Source organism: Oncorhynchus kisutch, linkage group LG5 (genome assembly GCF_002021735.2).
Source record: "Oncorhynchus kisutch isolate 150728-3 linkage group LG5, Okis_V2, whole genome shotgun sequence".
In the NCBI taxonomy this organism is placed as follows: Eukaryota; Metazoa; Chordata; class Actinopteri; order Salmoniformes; family Salmonidae; genus Oncorhynchus; species Oncorhynchus kisutch.
In genome coordinates, this window is record NC_034178.2 from 61,450,973 (window position 1) to 61,470,699 (window position 19,727).

The following is a 19,727-nucleotide window of genomic DNA, read 5'->3' on the forward strand; positions in this document are numbered from 1 at the left end:
TTATATATTTTTCATTTTTTATTTCTATTGTCACATTCTGACCTTTATTTCCTTTGTTTTGTATTTATTTAGTATGGTCAGGGCGTGAGTTGGGTGGGCAGTCTATGTTTGATTTTCTATGATTTGGGATTTCTATGTTTCGCCCTAGTATGGTTCTCAATCAGAGGCAGGTGTCATTAGTTGTCTCTGATTGAGAATCATACTTAGGTAGCCTGGGTTGCACTGTTTGTTTGTGGGTGATTGTCTATGTTAGTGGCTTGGGTCAGCACAGGTCTCATTTGTAGCTTCACGGTCGTCATTGGTTTATTGTTTTTGTTACTCTTTTGTATAGTGTTGCAGTGTTCAGTGTTCTCTTTATTAAAATTCACTATGAACACATACGACGCCGCATTTTGGTCCTCTGATCCTTCTCGCCTCTCCTCTTCAGATGAATGTTTATCTCATATAATATAATTTAAAAGTATGCATTAAGGCAGGGGTGGGCGACTCCAGTTCTTGGGGGCCTGATTGGTATCACACCTTTGCTCCAGCCAACACATCTCACTCCAGTAATCAACAAATTATTGGAGTGAAATGCAATCACTTTAAATCAGCCATGTTTGCTAGGGATGGGGAAAAAGTGTGACACCGCTCCAGCTCCCGAGGACTGGAGCTGCCCATCCCTGCATTAAGTTGTCTGGAAAATAATGAACATGGAAAAAACAAATGTTGACATGAATGCATTTCTATAGCTAACAAAATATTTTTTACAATGGAAGGGGAGTGCTGAGATGACGGCGCGGTCGCTTCAAAACAGCTCCCCCTGTCAGTCATCATGTGTTTATATAAATCATTGATCAGGCCTCAACTCCCTTTACGAGCAGGCTAGATGTTGCCACATTTCCTGCTCGTCAGGACAGAGCTGGCAGTACTCGTAAAAGCACCAGAAATTACTGTATGATGGACATGTATGTGTACCAGAAGTCCTGATACTGCTCCATGGACAACACTTGGAGACTGGGGGTGACTGCATGCACTGGAGCAGAATAGTGCAAGGGAAAGGTAAGCAGAGGGGTACTTACTGAGCTGGTGAAGTCAGGCTGAGGTGCACACCAGTCGATCTCCCCTGCAGCAGAGACATCCTGAACTGGACTCGGTGGGGGAGCTGGGGCTAGGAGTGAGTGGAGGACTGTAGGGCTGAGACCACCTCCTTAACATCTTAAGTCAACAGGTGGGTTAACCTTTCAGGAACCCCTCGACAACATTCCGCTGAAAAGGCAGCGCGCGAAAGATAGACACAGTTTCAGGCTTTTATTTTGAAAAAATGAGCGAGAAAGATCACATCGCGTCATTGTATGGCTGGGTGCCAGCAGCGTTTTGTATGCGCAACAGCTTGGAGCAGCCATTTTCTCTCTCTCTCCTATTGAAGAAGCTACATAGCTTGGTCACACATTAACAAGTCCAATATAGCAAATGAAAGATAAACATCTTGTTAATCTACCCATCGGGTCCGATTAAAAAAATGCTTTACAGCTAAAGCACAACATATGATTATGTTAGATCACCGCCAAGTCGAAAAAACACAGCCATTTTTCCAGGCAAAGATAGGAGTCACAAAAAGCAGAAATATAGATAAAATTCATCACTAACCTTTGATGATCTTCATCAGATGACACTCATAGAACATCATCTTACACATTACATGTATGTTTTGTTCGATAATGTGCATATTTATGTCCCAAAATCGCAGTTTACATTGGCACGTTACATGCAGTAATGTATTGATTCCAAAACATCCAGTGATTTTGCAGAAATACTCATAATAAGCATTGATAAAAGATACAAGTGTTATTCACAGAAATAAAGATAGACTTCTCCTTAATGCAACCGCTGTGTCAGATTTTTTAAAAACTTTACGGAAAAAGCGTAATCTGAGAACGGCGCTCAGAGCCCAAAACACCATAAATATTCACTTACCTTTGATGATCTTCATGAGAAGGCACTCCCAGGCATCCCAGTTCGACAATAAATGACTGATTTGTTCCATAAAGTACATAATTTATGTCCAAATAGCCACTTGTTGTTAGCGTGTTCAGCCCAGTAATCCATCTTCATGAGGCGCAGGCACTTCATCCAGACAAAAACTCAAAAAGTTCCGTTACAGTCCTTTAGAAACATGTCAAAAGGATGTATGGAATCAATCTTTAGGATGTTTTTAACATAAAACAATAATGTTCCAACCGGAGAATTCCTTTGTCTTCAGAAAAAGCACTGGAACGCGAGGTAACTCTGTCTGGAGCGCGTCATGAGACCAAGGCTCTCTGCCAGACCACTGACTCAAAGAGGTCTCATGAGCCCCTCCTTTATAGTAGAATCCTCATTCAAGTTTCAAAAGACGGTTCACATCTAGCGGAAGACGTAGGAAGTGCAACCTCATCCATATCTCAATGTGTATTCGGTAGACCAAGCTTTGAAAAACTACAAACCTCAGATGTCCCACTTCCTGGTTGGATTTTTCTCAGGTTTTCACCTGCCATATGAGTTCTGTTATACTCACAGACATCATTCAAACAGTTTTAGAAACGTCACAATGTTTTCTATCCAATACGAATAATAATATGCATATATTAGCATCTGGGAAAGAGTAGGAGACAGTTCACTCTGGGCACGCTATTCATCCAAAAGTGAAAATGCTGCCCCCTATCCTAAAAATGTTAATCATCCAGATGGAAATTACATTGTCATCATCCACCTCCTCCTCTGTCCAGCTCCAAGGATGGCCTACAAGGAAGATTCTAAATTCAGCACATTGTAGAAAAAAGTATGATCTTAGACAGCAGAGAAAAGTCTCATGTCTAGTCTTGGCGTAGTTGCCACCATAAACAACAACATTATCACCTACCAACCACCAATCATTCTCTATTCTAACATGTTTAATTTAGCTTCATTTTGATTGTGATATCAGTACATTTAAATGTACTAGTTTATTTATTTATTTAGATTTACTATGGCAGTGGAATAGAATGGGTTCTCATCACTGGTAGTAATTAGGATTAGAATTAGGAATTAGAATAGTAATTTAACAGGATCTAACAGAGGCACATTTGAATTTGACTTGAACATCCAGAATAATAATAACTATTTGGTGGGTACTTATATTTGTCCTATTTCACACATGTACAAGTGGGTGTTATATATATGTGTGAATTGGAATTTAGTTTTTTTGCATATCCCAATGCTCCCTCCCTGCCATTATCAACGGCGACCCTGGAGCAATTAGGGTTAAGTGCAAACAGTAATATAGAGCAATTCATCAAATGTTAAACTGTCCCACCAATATGGGATTCCGTAATTCTATGGATGGCAACTTGTTGATATACTATTCCAGTAGAGTTATGAGGAATGATAGACCATACCAGTCAGTATAACAGTATTCTATTTTTAACTTCTTGACCTACCCATCCCGTTAGCGGGATCCTTTTCGTCAACCACCGCTGAATCGCAGAGCGTCAAATTCAAATTAAATCACTAAAAATATTTAATTTTCATGAAATCACAAAAGTCAGACAAGCAATAAATTAAATCGCTTACCTTTGATGATCTTCAGATGTTTGCTCTCACGAGACTCCCAGTTACACAATAAATGTTCATTTTGTTCCATAAAGATTATTTTTATACCCAAAATACCTCCATTTGGTTGGCACGTTATGTTCAGAAATCCACAGGCTCAAGCGGTCATGACATCGCAGACGAAAATGCCAAATAGTATCCGTAATGTTCGTAGAAACATTTCAAGCGTTTTTTATAATCAAGCCTCGGGTTGTTTTTACAATATATAATCGATAATATATCAACCGGGAATGTAGCTTCTTCAATAGGAGAGAGAGAGGAAATGGCTGCTCCAAGCTGTTGCCCATACAAAACGCTGCTGGCACCCAGCCTTACAATGGCCCGATGTGATCTTTCTCACTCATATTTCAAAATAAAAGCCTGAAACAATGTCTAAAGACTGTTCACACCATGGGGAAGCCATAGGAAAAGGAATCTGGTTGATATCCCTTTAAATGGAGCGAAGGCAGGCTTATAAATAGAGGCGCTTTCCTTGTTTGATTTTCCTCAGGTTTTCGCCTGCAATATCAGTTCTGTTATACTCACAGACAATATTTTGACAGTTTTTGAAACTTTAGAGGGTTTTCTATCCTAATCTGACAATTATATGCATATTCTAGAATTTGGGTCTTATATGCAGTTTAAGTTTTTGTACGTTTTTCATCCAAACATCAAAATACTGCCCCCTACACTCAAGAGGTTTTTAAGCATGCTTTTAACATAATCTTATTGTGAAATGAAGTAAGAGTTCATTCACTCTGGCTAAAAATAATGAAAACCCTTCCCACTACACAGATTTGTGTGTGGTGTGTGTGTGTGTGTTTGTTTTTGTACACTTCTTAACACCAAAGATACATGCAAAACACTATTTTATTTAGCAAAAAAAGGTTTAATCTCTCCTTGATGCATGTTTATTTACAAGTAGTAAATCTGCAAAATAGGAAATAACAGAATATTTACAAAATGAACATTAACCTGCACACTTGTGACAGTTTGCTTCAAGTCTAACTCTTAAAAACGTTTCAGAATTATTGTAAGTAGGAAAAACTCCTCTGTCAGTTTTTCTGAAATTGATCGATTTGTACTTTATTGGATCCTATGTACTTTTCATTTGGAACATGCACAGCTACTGAGATCTTGCCACAATCAGAAAATAAATGATCAGAATCTTCTCAAACCAGGGCTTGGGAAGGCAATAGTATGAGTAGGCATGACTGGATGGGTCATTTTGGGACAGATTCCCAGACCACATTTAAACCTGGTCTAAAAATCATGCTCATTTGAAAATGTTCATGCATCTTTTTAGTCCAGGAATATTCCATCTGGGTTCAGGAAACTACCCTTATCTGTTTGGGCGTAAACGGTTCATGATCCGCTAACATGAGATGATGAGAGATGGACCTTAAGCGGTCATAACATGTGTGTCAATAGAAATAATCCTGTTATATGGCATGAGATGGTCAACCAAATGTCAATTGTTTTCTTATTCATGCTTCATAATGTGGGGATAGCCGCAAACCATTTTGACAGTCACTATGTTGTTCCTATGACAGCCTCATGTCAGGCTGCGTCATGTCTTAGCATTGGTTCCTCCTGCCCACATCAAATGGCCATGATGCTCCTTAATGGACAAGCTGTACATCGTACTACTTCAATGACAAAACAAATCAATCGGCATACAAACAAACAAACAGGGACAAATCATGAGATGGGGAGGGAAGAAGTCTCACTTAGGAACCTGCTAAACCTCTGAAGCAGATTGATTGAAAACTCAAGGCCATAACATTGAAACAAGAGAACTACAATGCAGAGAGAATTTCTCCAAACAACAGGCAATTTCCTGAGAAATGGAGAATAAGTTGTCTTCTTAAAAAGAATAACAGGGCAGTGATGAGAGAAACACAAAGAATTTGGAAGCTGCCAGTGTGTAATGTATTTTCCCCAGACATGGTTATGATGAGTGATAATTCATAAGCCTGCTATTAACAAAATCACTGAGCTCTGGAGACCAGTCTATTTCATGCATTTGTGATATAAAAGCACTGAAAGATATATGCGCAGCAAAAAGGGAAAGTTGTGTACTCAGGGATTATTTTTTTTAAAGCCCTGTAAAGCGGACTAAGCATATTTGGGGAATTATTTTTTTTATCAGTGCGTACAGTAGTTAAACATTCCTGTTATGACTCATTCTAAATGTAATGCTTTTTCACCAACAATTTAATAGTCAGGCACACAGTTGCTTAAAAAGGAACCCTGGTCTGTTGAAAAAAGCTAACTTTGGAGTGTTGTTTTGCCCAAGCACACGAGTATATGACAAATGTGCGGTGTCCATATTAGGAGAGCGTCACACTTCTTGTGAGGCTGACACTGTCCTAATATGGACGCCGTATACGTGGTCCCTTTAAGAGTTCTATTTCCCACACTAAGTAGCACCTGCATAGCTTGGTCCCAGATCTGTTTGTGCGGTCTTGTCAACTACTATGGTCATTGTCATGCCAAATGTTTGGGTAGACATAACAGATCCGGGACCAGGCTAGCACCTGTATATTAACGGTCTGATACATAGAGAAAGACAACAGGAATGCAGTACAGCTGTATACATCAATGACTGCGTCCAAAATGGCACCCTATTCCCTATATAGTGTACTAGTTTTGATCAGGGCCTTAGTGTACAATACAGGTATTAGGGTGCCGTTTGAGACGTACCAATGTGTCATATCTATTTAAGGGGTGTTCTGTTTTTATTTCTGTTCAGCGGAGTTTAGGAAGGAACCTGGCATACAATGTATTGAAAAAGCATTTATGATACAGTGGGACAAAAAAGTATTTAGTCAGCCACCAATTGTGCAAGTTCTCCCACTTCAAAAGATGAGAGGCCTGTAATTTTCATCATAGGTACACTTCAACTATGACAGACAAAAGGAGAAAAATAAATCCAGAAAATCACATTGTAGGATTTTTTATGAATTTATTTGCAAATTATGGTGGAAAATAAGTATTTGGTCAATAACAAAAGTTTATCTCAATACTTTGTTATATACCCTTTGTTGGCAATGGCAGAGGTCAAACGTTTTCTGTAAGTATTCGTAAGGTTTTCACACAATGTTGCTGGTATTTTGGCCCATTCCTCCATGCAGATCTCCTCTAGAGCAGTGATGTTTTGGGGCTGTTGCTGGGAAATAAGGACTTTCAACTCCTTCCAAAGATTTTCTGGATTTTCTTTCTCTCATTGTCTGTCATAGTTGAAGTGTACCTATGATGAAAGTTACAGGCCACTCTCATCTTTTTAAGTGGGGGAACTTGCACAATTGGTGGCTGACTTTTTTGCCTCACTGTATATAAAAAATAAGATATGGATTAAAGCAGCAAGTCACTGATTCCATCTGGAAAAGACACAGATGCTTATCTGATGTGATATTTTACACTGATCGTAAAGATCAGAAAATAAACCTTATGAACAGTACTTAAACTTCAGATAAACCAAAGACGTCTCCTCATCTTCAGCGTACCATGTAATGCACAATTCACACGTTCAAAAGAGAGATGAGAAAAACAACAAGGAAAACAACCTGATAAATTTTTTTTTGTGCCAAAAGCTACATTTCATTTCATCATCATAAAAAAAACTAAAGTAAATACAATTTTCAAAATCAAACATCAACAAAATTACATTACAGACCACAGTTTGGTTTTTGGCAAGCAGAGAAAACAGAAGAAAAGAAAACGCACCACAAAGTCAAACCTCCTCTCAAGAGAAGAGAGAAGTTTTGAAAAACATTTAAGTCACACATAGCAAGTGGGCTTGTTTAGATAGAAACAAAGACCAGGGGAGGACCAGGGGAGGACCCCCCCCCCCCCCCTACCGTCCAGACCACCCTATGGGTGAGAGCTAAAGCCCCAGCCTGTCTCTGATCTCTGGATTAGGAGAGAAGAAGCAGTCTTTACCACACTACCATCACCTTGTTTGTTATCTGCAGAATAGCATTGGGAAGAGATGAGGAAGAAGGGCCCAGGGCTGGAAAAGGCTTTCTGTCTTTCCCAACTTTGTTGTTTCAGACTAAGAGGCTCAGTAAAACCCTCCCTGACCCCATTTAACTACTTATTGCTTTTATTCCACCAGGTAAGACATCAGACGCGGTAATGCTAACTGGTGGTGGGGTAGCCTATAGATCCAATCACATTTTATTTGTCACATACACATGTTTAGCAGATGTTATTGTGGGTGTAGCGAAATGCTTGTTTTTCTAGCTCCAACAGTGCAGTAGTATCTAACAATTGTAATTGGTTCAAGTAGTGCAAAGCTCTCTATTGGTCAACCACTGTAGGACAAGCTGTCAAATTCTTTAGCCCTGGAAGATGAAAATGAAACTTCATGCTAGATTCCATCGGAACTGTCTAGTAAAAGAAGCAATGCTTGGATGAGTCTGTGTTTGCTTGTCAAAAACTGAGAATGCACAACAGATTTGCAATGTAATGTTTCCGCAGGACTGCTCCAGTCTAACATTCCCATACAGAAATGTGACAATATTATGGGATGGCCTTCCTATGGTGGCCCTAAGGGGCAAAGTACATTCCTTTCTTTTATTACTTTGACAATTATTTTTCAGTCACTAAGCATGTCCATATTTAAATCATACACATTGCATCTAATAAAATGTATTTTCACTAAACACCAAAAGAAAACATGGCACAACTTTTTTCTTTCTTTCTTTTTTTTTTTTTTTTTTCTATGTTGATTTTCTTTTTTGCTGGAAATATCAAATCAAAGTTTTGCTGTTGATGGGTTGTTTTAACCCTAATATTTGTTTCTTAAAAATGTTCAGTTGTATTTATATATAATATCTATATAGACTTCCTTGGTAACGTATTTGTAAATTGTGCAAATTCAGCAGTAACACAGGTGGCGAGAGATCAGTGGGCAGTTTATTACAAAAAATAATACAACAAAAAATGGAGAAAAAAAAGGAAAGTCATTGATCTTCGATTCCAACAGGAGACATGTGACCTGAGGAGCTTATCTCCCATTGGCTACAAGGATGCCAAACAATGTTATGTCCTGTTTGTGATGCCAAAATGGAATTCCACTTCAAATGTCCCATCCTGGTTATACGATACAGGGCTTTGCGACGCCAAAACTCAGGAAAACCGACAGAAAATAACTAAAAACACGACAACGGCACCGATAATCAAAATGCTTTCCGGTGATGCTGTCTCTCGGTGTGTGTGTGACGAAACATCCAGTGCCTTGGTCTGACATAGACACACACACATATATAGACACGCATTTACACACATTCACACACACACCCGCCCAGTACTGCTGAATCCCCCCCTGTTCTGTCCTTTGCAGTAGCTACATCACATGTTTTGGGGGGGGGTTGAAAACCACGCTGTCTGAGTTTAAATTCCTCTGGGTGAGGAGAGAAAGAGAGGAAGATGGAGATGAGGAGGAGAGCAAGGGTCAGTCCTCAGCTGGCCAGGGCCATTGTGTTGATGACCTGCTCCAGCTTGCTCCTCAGTCTCTGCCTCCGCGACTGCTCGTCCCTCTCCAAAGCCGTCAGAATCTGAAGATGGACAGAGAGAGAAATGGCAAGAAAGCAAGAGAAACAAAATGCGAGAAAGAGAGAGAGAGTGAGGGAGAGAGAGGAAGGGAGGGAGAGAGAGTGAGGGAGAGAGAGGAAGGGAGGGAGAGAAAGGGAGAGGGAGGAAGAGAGAAAGGGAGGGAGAGAAAGGGAGAGGGAGAAAGAGAGTGAGAGAAAGGGAGAGGGAGGAAGAGAGAGAGGAAGGGAGGGAGAAAATGAGCAGTGAGAAACATTAGCTTTTACAAAAGCAGTAGAGAGAGCAACAACTGAGCAACAACTGAGCAGTTCTTCAAATCCAAATTAGGGTGCAATCCCTTCTAAATAAACAAACATAACAAAAATGTCTGCCATTGTTCTCACCTCGTCCTTGTACTTGACAATGTAGGAATAGATTTCGTGCAGTGCACTCATGCTGTTGAACTGGCTGAGGTGCAGCCGCGACTGCTCCGCCAGGTAAGCACTCATGTCCTGGTCACTGATGACAGGCATCCGCGAGATGTCGGAGTAGTATCTGCGAAAGAATGGGGGATGGAGACAGAGAGAAATCAAATCAAATTTATTTGTCACATACACATGGTTAGCAGATGTTAATGCGAGTGTAGCGAAATGCTTGTGCTTCTAGTTCCGACAATGCAGTAATAACCAACGAGTAATCTAACTAACAATTCCAAAACTACTACCTTATACACACAAGTGTAAAGGGATAAAGAATATGTACATAAAGATATATGAATGAGTGATGGTACAGAGCGGCATAGGCAAGATGCAGTAGATGGTATCGAGTACAGTATATACATATGAGATGAGTAATGTAGGGTATGTAAACAAAGTGGCATAGTTTAAAGTGGCTAGTGATACATGTATTACATAAAGATGCAGTAGATGATATAGAGTACAGTATATACGTATACATATGAGATGAATAATGTAGGGTATGTAAACATCATATTAAGTAGCATTGTTTAAAGTGGCTAGTGATATATTTTACATAGAGAGGGAAGGAAGGTGAGAGTGTGTGGGAGAATATTTAAGCAATCACTCTGTCAATATTTAACTGACATATATCAATTGACCAATGAAACCAAGTGAGCTGAATAAAGGAAAGCTAAGTGACCAAGCAAGTTCCACGCTGTCAAATGGCAACAGTGTTACTTTCCTGCCCTAGTTTTAATTTTCAACCTAATCCGTAATGTCCCGCCCGCTGAACATAGCCTATATCCATACCGTTCCACCCAGTTCTTGTAGTTGGGAATGTCTTTAGCGTATAGCAGCTTGTTGGAGGGCGAGTCTTTGCCCAGCTTGTGTTCTGAGGTGGAGCAGGAGTCCATGAAGGTCTGGGCCACCACAGACAGACAGGCGTCCGTGATGCTGTTCTTGTGGATGTCGAACACAAACTGGGGGTTCTTGATCACGTTCACCCAGAACCGTAGAGGAAGACTGGGGGAGAAGAGATGGAGAGGGAAGAAGAGAGAAAACATTAGGGTATAGTACTCAACCCCTAAACACCATCACCAAACCTCTCTCACAGCCTGACGCACACAGCTCCATCTCCACACAAACTGATCCACTCACCAGTTGCTCTTCCAGGTGTGCCGTACATCCAAGTCAGAGATGCAGTGCTTGTCGGCCTGCTCGTCCAGGAAGTCAAACATGTACTTGATGGCAAGCGGCAGGGCACTGCCTCGATGGGCCGTACTGAAGATGGTCTCAAACAGGTCGTCCACAAACTTCTGCAATGTACCCTGCGAAAGGAGAAAGGGGGAGGGTTAGAGAGTTGTCGCTTACATCAACTTCATGGAGCTTTGTATTGTACAAATCACTGTGGACGCATTTAGACTAAATATATCCTTTCTTCCACATAAGATTATCAACTTTTACACATTATCAAGTAGTCTGTCGAATGGCCCCCTCCTCCTTTTCACACTCCCAACACTAACCCATCACCTGAACAAAGCCGGCTCTGGTCAGTTATTCACATACCAACATATTGGCCAAACTTACACTAATATATACAAAAAGTACCGTATATACAGGCCAAGTCTCCTGTCGTCTTTCCCACTCTCACTGTTCATTCTCCAAACTCTCTAACCCCCATAGACATAACCTTGCACATTTTTACCTGAAGGGAAATCATGAGCAAATGAGAAAACAACAGGGGATAGAAATCGCGAGGGTGAGCAGAAACGCCTTAATGTACAGTACTTAGCAAGTGTAAATGAGTGCATAGTGGTGTGGCACGTCCTGTGCATGGTAAATGAGGTGCTACCAACAAGGCATGGAGGAATAGAAAGTAATGGCCTGCCAGTTGATGTCTCTAGTGCCACAGTGCTGAGCCGATAGCAGTCCTGTCTAGAACAGATATTCCTCATGACATGTAAAGTGAGGACTCATGTCCGCTCTATTCATGGAATTTATATCTGTATCTTTGCGCACATATTTTTTCCAGACCAGCACAAACACACCGGATGCAACCTATCAACCCACCACCAAGCCCTTGATTAGTCAAATCAGGTGTGTGTAAGTGCTTGGCTAGAACTAAAGCATGCCCCCCCCCCCCACCCCCCCTAGAGCTCCCCAATAATCAATTCACAAACATTCTTCCGAGTACCAACGGAAGGGATTAGGGTATAGGATCCAATAGAAAGCCCCTCCATCTCCCTTCCGGATTCCAACGATCAGAAAACCACTCAAAAGGTCAGGCTGCTAATTAAGACAACATAGCGTTTGGGAGCTGCACCTACTCATGCAAAAGGTTATGAAAAATGTTAATGAGCATCTGAGCCAGACGCCTTGGAAACAAAGGTCAATGAGAGCTGGCTGTCGGAGGAAACAGGTTTGAGCTAGGATGTTGGGTGTTGTTTACCAGTAGAGGGGGGACAGGTGCGTGCGTGTGAGTGAGTGAGAGTGAGTGAATGTGTCTGTTTGTCTGTGTGTGGGGTACCTTAGTAGCCAATAGCCTGGTCAGGTATATCTCAGAGACCATCTTGCTGCCACGGTCGCCCTCACGCTGGTCCGAGTGGTCGTGGTTCTTGACCAGGTGCCACAGCTTGGTACCACTCTCCAGGTCAGGCGTGATCATGGGGGTCCTAGAACGCAGGCTGTCTGGACTACTGGCCGTCCTCAACATACTCTCTGGACGGGAAGACGGGAGAGAGAGGACATGGTCAGGATTCAGATGAATCCAATATGATGTCAAATCACATAACCAGTGTGTTATAGTTGAAGAGAAAGAGACAAGGGGGGGGGGGGTCAAGAGAGATAAAGGAGATGGAGGGGGTTGATCAAGGCAGGGGGGAGACAGAGAGATCCTGGGGAGAGGACACAGACAGGGACTGGTCAGTCTCCAGTTACCCTCAGCCCTATGATGGACTTACATGACAAACATCACTCCTCTTCACTGTCTGACCTTAACGTCAACACTTGGCATGCATTATCATTTCTATTGAGATATTTCTAATGCTTAGCTGTGTATTTCTGAATCGTTCTCACAGAAAGCACTTCGAGAATAAAATAGCATGCACACGCACTTGCACACACACAACTGCCCACACACACCCATCTACCTGCCCACCCACACCCACACACCGTATCTGTTGAGGGACTTGGTGAAGGTGGAGGAGGTGGAGATGTTGTAGGCAGAGTTCTGCTTGGGCACGAGGGCTATCACTGAGCCATCCGTCACCTGATGGGGAGTACATGAAATAAACTGTTAGAGTTAGACATGCATCTGCACTCTGAAAACTTTGCACATGACATACGGTCAGAAAAAGGTGATACACACTGCTACATTGCTGGTGCCTAGAGTGATTGACTAAGGCTGCATTTACACAGGCAGCCCAATTCTAATATCTTGCAACAAACCTGTATAGACCTGGAAATAGCTGAAGACTCAAATTTTGTTTGTATTAAAATGTTGTTGTTTTCTCCGCAGGTACATTTCCCTCTGGGGATTGGTTGGTCCCTCCTGGTAACATACTTATTCAGGATGGAAATAGAACCATACATCAGGAGAGGTGGACATCAGTGACTGATGACAACGACAAAGTCATATTCCAGTTGACTGTCAGAAAAAAAGGTGTAACCATTACAATGGATCCGGTAAGAATGTATTTTTTTTAAAGTATGTTTTCATCACCAAAACGTTGGTTGACTTAAATAACATTGGCAACAGTAGTAGACAGACACACAGCTATATAAACACCAGGTAACTACCATTTCCTCTTACAATAAACTGCTACCTCGGTTCGAGAAATGGATCTAACGGTGTGATTTTTTTTAAACAATGATGTAACTTTGGATGAATGCAACATTTTACAGATCTGATTGAAAAGGTAGAGGTGTGGCTATTTGTGTCAAATGTAGCTTTATGTGTCAGTTTGACTTTCCACCTCCGTCAGTTTGAATGCCTAGCCCTAAACGTATGCCGGGAATATGGTATCAAATGTACTATGGTGAGGATATACTGGCCCGCTCTGCTCATCCCAGTGCTACTAATCATTTAGCTGACCTGTTATTAACTTATGCAGCATCGGAAGAGATGATTATGGGTTGTCTTTAACCTTGATTGGATGTCTCAAGTTTCAGACAAGCTCAAGGTATAATGCATCGATCTGAATTTAGCGCAAATAATATCGAAACCAACCTGGCCCAATTTTAAAATCCAGTAAATTCTGACCTGATTAAGATCACACTTACAGTACAAATAGACCACATACAGTGCATTCGGAAAGTATTCAGACCCATTTACTTTTTATTCATTTAGTTGTGTTACAGCCTTATTCTAAAATGGATTACTATATGTTTTCCCCCTAATCAATCTACACACAATACCCAACAACGACAAAGCAAAAACAGGTTTGTAGAAAATTTGACAAATGTATATATATAAAATAGCTGAAATATCACATTTACATCAGTATTCACATCCTTTACTTAGTACTTTGTTGAAGCACCTTTGGCAGTGATTACAGCCTTGAGTCTTCTTGGGTATGACGCAACACGCTTGGCACACCTGAATTTGGGGAGATTCTCCCATTCTTCTCTACAGATCCTCTCAAGCTATAGATGGGGAGCGTAGCTGCACAGCTATTTTCAGGTTTCTCCAGAGATGTTCGATCGGGTTCAAGTCTGGGCTCTGGCTGGGCCACTCAAGGACATTTAGAAACTTGTCACGAAGCCACTCCTTCGTTGTCTTGGCTGTGTGCTTATATTTGTTGTCCTGTTGGAAGGTGATCATTTGCCCCAGTCTGAGGTCCTGAGCACTCTGGAGCAGCATCAAGGATCTCTCTGTACTTTGCACTGTTCATCTTTCCCTCGATTCTGACTAGTCTCCCAGTCCCAGGCACTGAAAAAACATCTCCACAGCATGATGCTGCCACCACCATGCTTCACCGTAGGGATGGTGCCAGGTTTCCTCCAGACGTGACGCTTGGCAGTCAGGCCAAAGAGTTCCATCTTGGTTTCATCAGACCAGATAATCTTGTTTCTTATGGTCTGAGAGTCTTTAGTTATCTTTTGCCAAACTCCAACCGGGCTGTCATGTGCCTTTTACCGAGGAGTGGCTTCCGTCTGGCCACTCTAAAATAAAGGCCTGATTGGTGGAATGCTGCAGAGATAGGAGAACCTTCTAGAAGGACAACCATCTCCACAGAGGACTATAACAAAACAAACAAAATGTAGAAAAGGGGAAGGGGTCTGAAAACTTCCCGAATGCACTGTAAATACACAGCCGGTTGTGTTTTTTGCTCATGATATCAATGAGCATTTCCTTATTGCCTGTATTACCGATGTAAGACTACCTAAAACCATTCTGCGCATCAATAACAAGGAATGTCAGAAATGTCAATGATCAAGCTTTTTTTGCACAATCTTTGTGACATAGCAGGTGTACCTGCCATTCCTGACCCTAGGTCAGTTCTCGATTATTTCTCTGATGTTTTTAACACTTTTGCTGACAAGCATGCTCCCTACAAAAGTTTAAGGGTAGGGATGGGCATCTTTGATGGGAATAGGGGGAGGCACCAAAAATCTGACCTCATCATGAGGGGCTGCAGTGGCTGCGTATCCACATACATACCCACACATGTAGTCAGACCCTTTTGGGGGCCCTAAGTGAAGAGGAAGTATTGTACATACTGGGATTAATTACACCGTTAGAATGTTGCAGTCAAAATGACTGCTCGTTAGCTTGAAGGGGCGTCCCTCAAGGCCCAGCAGTTCTATAGTTAAAGCATGGAAAGCAGCGCATGTACTTCCTCTTCACAAGGGTGGAAACCCTAGTGACAAATAACTACCGCATCGTGTCTGGCAAAAATATTTAAATAGTTGATAAAAATCTACTTTGCTCCTTAACCAGGAAATGTATAGTAAATTAATATCAATCAGGATGTAGATAAGGTCATAATACCATCTTAGCTGCATCCTATGTTGTCAATGATATTGTATGTTCTATAGATAAAAAGCAGCATCGTTTATTGACCTGTCTAAGGCTTTTGACATTGTGGATGACTCATTGTTATTGCACATGTTGGACTTGATAGCAGCGCATGCGTTTAGTTAAATAAACTACATTATGGACAGATCTCAATATATAGTTGCTGACTGTGTCAATTTGCAATTCCTCTAAAGGTCACTAAAGGATTTCCTCATGCGTCAATTTTACTACCTGTAATATTCTCATTATATATAAACAATATTGTTTGCTTAGTGAAAACTGTAAACTTCACTTTTATGATGATGACACTGATTTTGCAGGTTTTCCTACTTACAAAGCATGTAGAGGTCTGTAATTTGTATCATAGGTACACTTCAACTGTGAGAGAAACAAAACAAAAAAACTAAAACAAAATTCCAGAAAATCACATTGTATGATTTTTAAGTAATTAATTTGCATTTTATTGCATGACATAAGTATTTGATACATCAGAAAAGCAGAACTTAATATTTGGTACAGAAACCTTTGTTTGCAATTACAGAGATCATACGTTTCCTGAAGTTCTTGACCAGGTTTGCACACACTGCAGTAGGGATTTTGGCCCACTCCTCCATACAGACCTTCTCCAGATCCTTCAGGTTTCATGGCTGTCGCTGAACTTTCAGCTCCCTCCAAAGATTTTCTATTGGGTTCAGGTCTGGAGACTGGCTAGGCCACTCCAGGACCTTGAGATGCTTCTTACGGAGCCACTCCTTAGTTGCTCTGGCTGTGTTTCGGATCGTTGTCATGCTGGAAGACCCAGCCACGACCCACCTTCAATGCTCTTACTGAGGGAAGGAGGTTGTTGGCCAAGATCCCTCAATACGGTGCAGTCGTCCTGTCCCCTTTGCAGAAAAGCATCCCCAAAGAAGGATGTTTCCACCTCCATGCTTCACGGTTGGGATGGTGTTCTTGGGGTTGTACTCATCCTTCTTCTTCCACCAAACACGGCGAGTGGAGTTTAGACCAAAAAGCTCTATTTTTGTCTCATCAGACCACATGACCTTCTCCCATTCCTCCTCTAGATCATCCAGATGGTCATTGGCAAACTTCAGAGGAGAGGTTGGAGTCTGTTTGATTGAGTGTGTGGACAGGTGTATTTTATACAGGTAACGAGTTCAAACAGGTGCAGTTAATACAGGTAATGAGTGGAGAACAGGAGGGATTCTTAAAGAAAAATTAACAGGTCTGTGAGAGACAGAATTCTTACTGGTTGGTAGGTGATCAAATACTTATGTCATGCAATAAAATGCATATGAATTACTTAAAAATCAGACAATGTGATTTTCTGGATTTTGTTTTAGATTCCGTCTCTCACAGTTGAAGTGTACCTATGATACAAATTACAGACCTCTACATGTTTTGTAAGTAGGAAAACCTGCACAATCGGCAGTGTTTCAAATACTTGTTCTCCCCACTGTATATGACACCGAGGAATTTCCGAGGAACAAGGGATGTTTGAGTGATCCCCTACATCGATCCAGAAATATTTGTAAATCGGTAATTGTAAAGTGTATACATAAAAATAAAATGTGATTAATTGATTGATTAAAAACACATTATTTGACCAACTTTGAGACATAAACCATGACAGACTTGCCTGGTAGTGGGCCAGTGTGTTGAGTCTCTTCCAGTCATTGTCTATCTTGGTGGTGACGTCCTCATCCTGGAGAATGATCCTGGCCATCCTGCCCTGACGCCACTCTGAACACACATGGAACAGAAGGAGAGGGTGTGTTAGTGTCTGTTGCGTGACTCCAGATAGTGTTGGGAAGTGTGTTAAGTGTATTTTGACTAATTGGCTTGGGTTGTGTGTGTGTGTGTGTGTGTGTGCATGGTGTGTGTGTGTGTGTGTGTGTGCATGGTGTGTGTGCCTTACCCATGTCCATGTCTGAAGCCTTGGGTCTCTGGGAGTAAGGGCTTCCTTTCAACACAGCATCAAGCAGCTTTTCCTTCACCTGGGTCACCGTGTCACAGTTCAGACCCTTTACCGCCACCTCCGGGGCGTTCTCATTCTCCGGGTTCACACAGTGTAGGGTCTAGGGGGGGGGGGTGCAAGGGTGAAAGGTAAGATTGGCGATGGGGAAGACTCACAGGACGAGAGGCTTGAAGCAGAGTGAAGTGTGGAAGACGTGAATTAAACCACATACGCGCATACATCTGTAGTCACTCTTGTAGCTAGCTACCTACTGTACTACCTAGCCAGCCAGAACGATCGCTGAAGCTGTACATAGTCCATCTGTAAATAGCCCACCCAATCTACCTACTTCATCCCCATATTGTTTTTATTTTATTTACTTTTCTGTTCTTTTGCACACAAGTATTTCTACTTGCACATCATCATCTGCTCATTTATCACTCCAGTGTAAATCTGCTCAAATGTAACTATTCGCTCCTATGGCCTATTTATTACCTACCTTCTCATGCCTTTTGCACACACTGTATATAGACTTTCTTTTTTCTACTGTGTCATTGACTTGTTTGTGTTATTTGCTTGTTTATTGTTTATTGTGTCACACTGCTTTGCTTTATCTTGGCCAAGTTGCAGTTACAAATGAGAACTTGTTCTAAAACAGCCTAATAAAGGTGAAAAAAAGAAAAGACAAATGGTTCTCAGAGCAATGAATGTGTTCAGTCAAAGAGAGATAATGTAAAAGTGTTCCGCGTATTTCTGTGATTCAAGATGTGTTGTGGTACTGACCAGGGTCTTGTAGTCAATCTGCTGTCTGATGAGCTTGTCCTCACTGAGCGAGTAGCGCGCCTCTCCTGTGATGGAGTCTATAGGCCCCTTCTCCATCTGCTGCTTGATGGCACAGTACAGCATGAACAGGGGTTCTCCAGCACACTCCTACACACAGGGTACACAGTACAGCATGAACAGGGGTTCTACAGCACACTCCTACACCCAGGGTACACAGTACAGCATGAACAGGGGTTCTCCAGCACACTCCTACACACGGGGTACACAGTACAGCATGAACAGGGGTTCTCCAGCACACTCCTACACACAGGGTACACAGTACAGCATGAACAGGGGTTCTCCAGCACACTCCTACACACAGTGTACACAGTACAGCATGAACAGGGGTTCTCCAGCACACTCCTACACACGGGGTACACAGTACAGCATGAACAGGGGTTCTCCAGCACACTCCTACACACAGGGTACACAGTACAGCATGAACAGGGGTTCTCCAGCACACTCCTACACACAGTGTACACAGTACAGCATGAACAGGGGTTCTCCAGCACACTCCTACACACAGGGTACACAGTACAGCATGAACAGGCATTCTCCAGTACACTCCTACACACAGGGTACACAGTACAGCATGAACAGGGGTTCTCCAGCACACTCCTACACACAGGGTACACAGTACAGCATGAACAGGGGTTCTCCGGCACACTCATACACACAGGGTACACAGTACAGCATGAACAGGGGTTCTCCAGCACACTCCTACACACAGGGTACACAGTACAGCATGAACAGGGGGTCTTCAACACACTCCTACACACAGGGTACACAGTACAGCATGAACAGGGGTTCTCCAGCACACTCCTACACGTACACAGTACAGCATGAACAGGGGGTCTTCAACACACTCCTACACACAGGGTACACAGTACAGCATGAACAGGGGTTCTCCAGCACACTCCTACACACAGGGTACACAGTACAGCATGAACAGGGGGTCTCCAACACAGTCCTACACACAGGGTACACAGTACAGCATGAACAGGGGGTCTTCAACACACTCCTACACACAGGGTACACAGTACAGCATGAACAGGGGTTCTCCAGCACACTCCTACACACAGGGTACACAGTACAGCATGAACAGGGGTTCTCCAGCACACTCCTACACACAGGGTACACAGTACAGCATGAACAGGGATTCTCCAGCACACTCCTACACACAGGGTACACAGTACAGCATGAACAGGGGTTCTCCAGCACACTCCTACACACAGGGTACACAGTACAGCATGAACAGGGGTTCTCCGGCACACTCATACACACAGGGTACACAGTACAGCATGAACAGGGGGTCTCCAACACAGTCCTACACACAGGGTACACA

The 19,727-nt window shown here is 42.2% G+C and overlaps 1 pseudogene; it reads right to left on the minus strand.

Moving 5' to 3' along the window:
• Positions 1–4,456: 4,456 nt before the first annotated feature.
• Positions 4,457–19,727, minus strand: part of LOC109891379 (plexin-A1-like) — a 370,611-nt pseudogene continuing 355,340 nt past the window's right edge.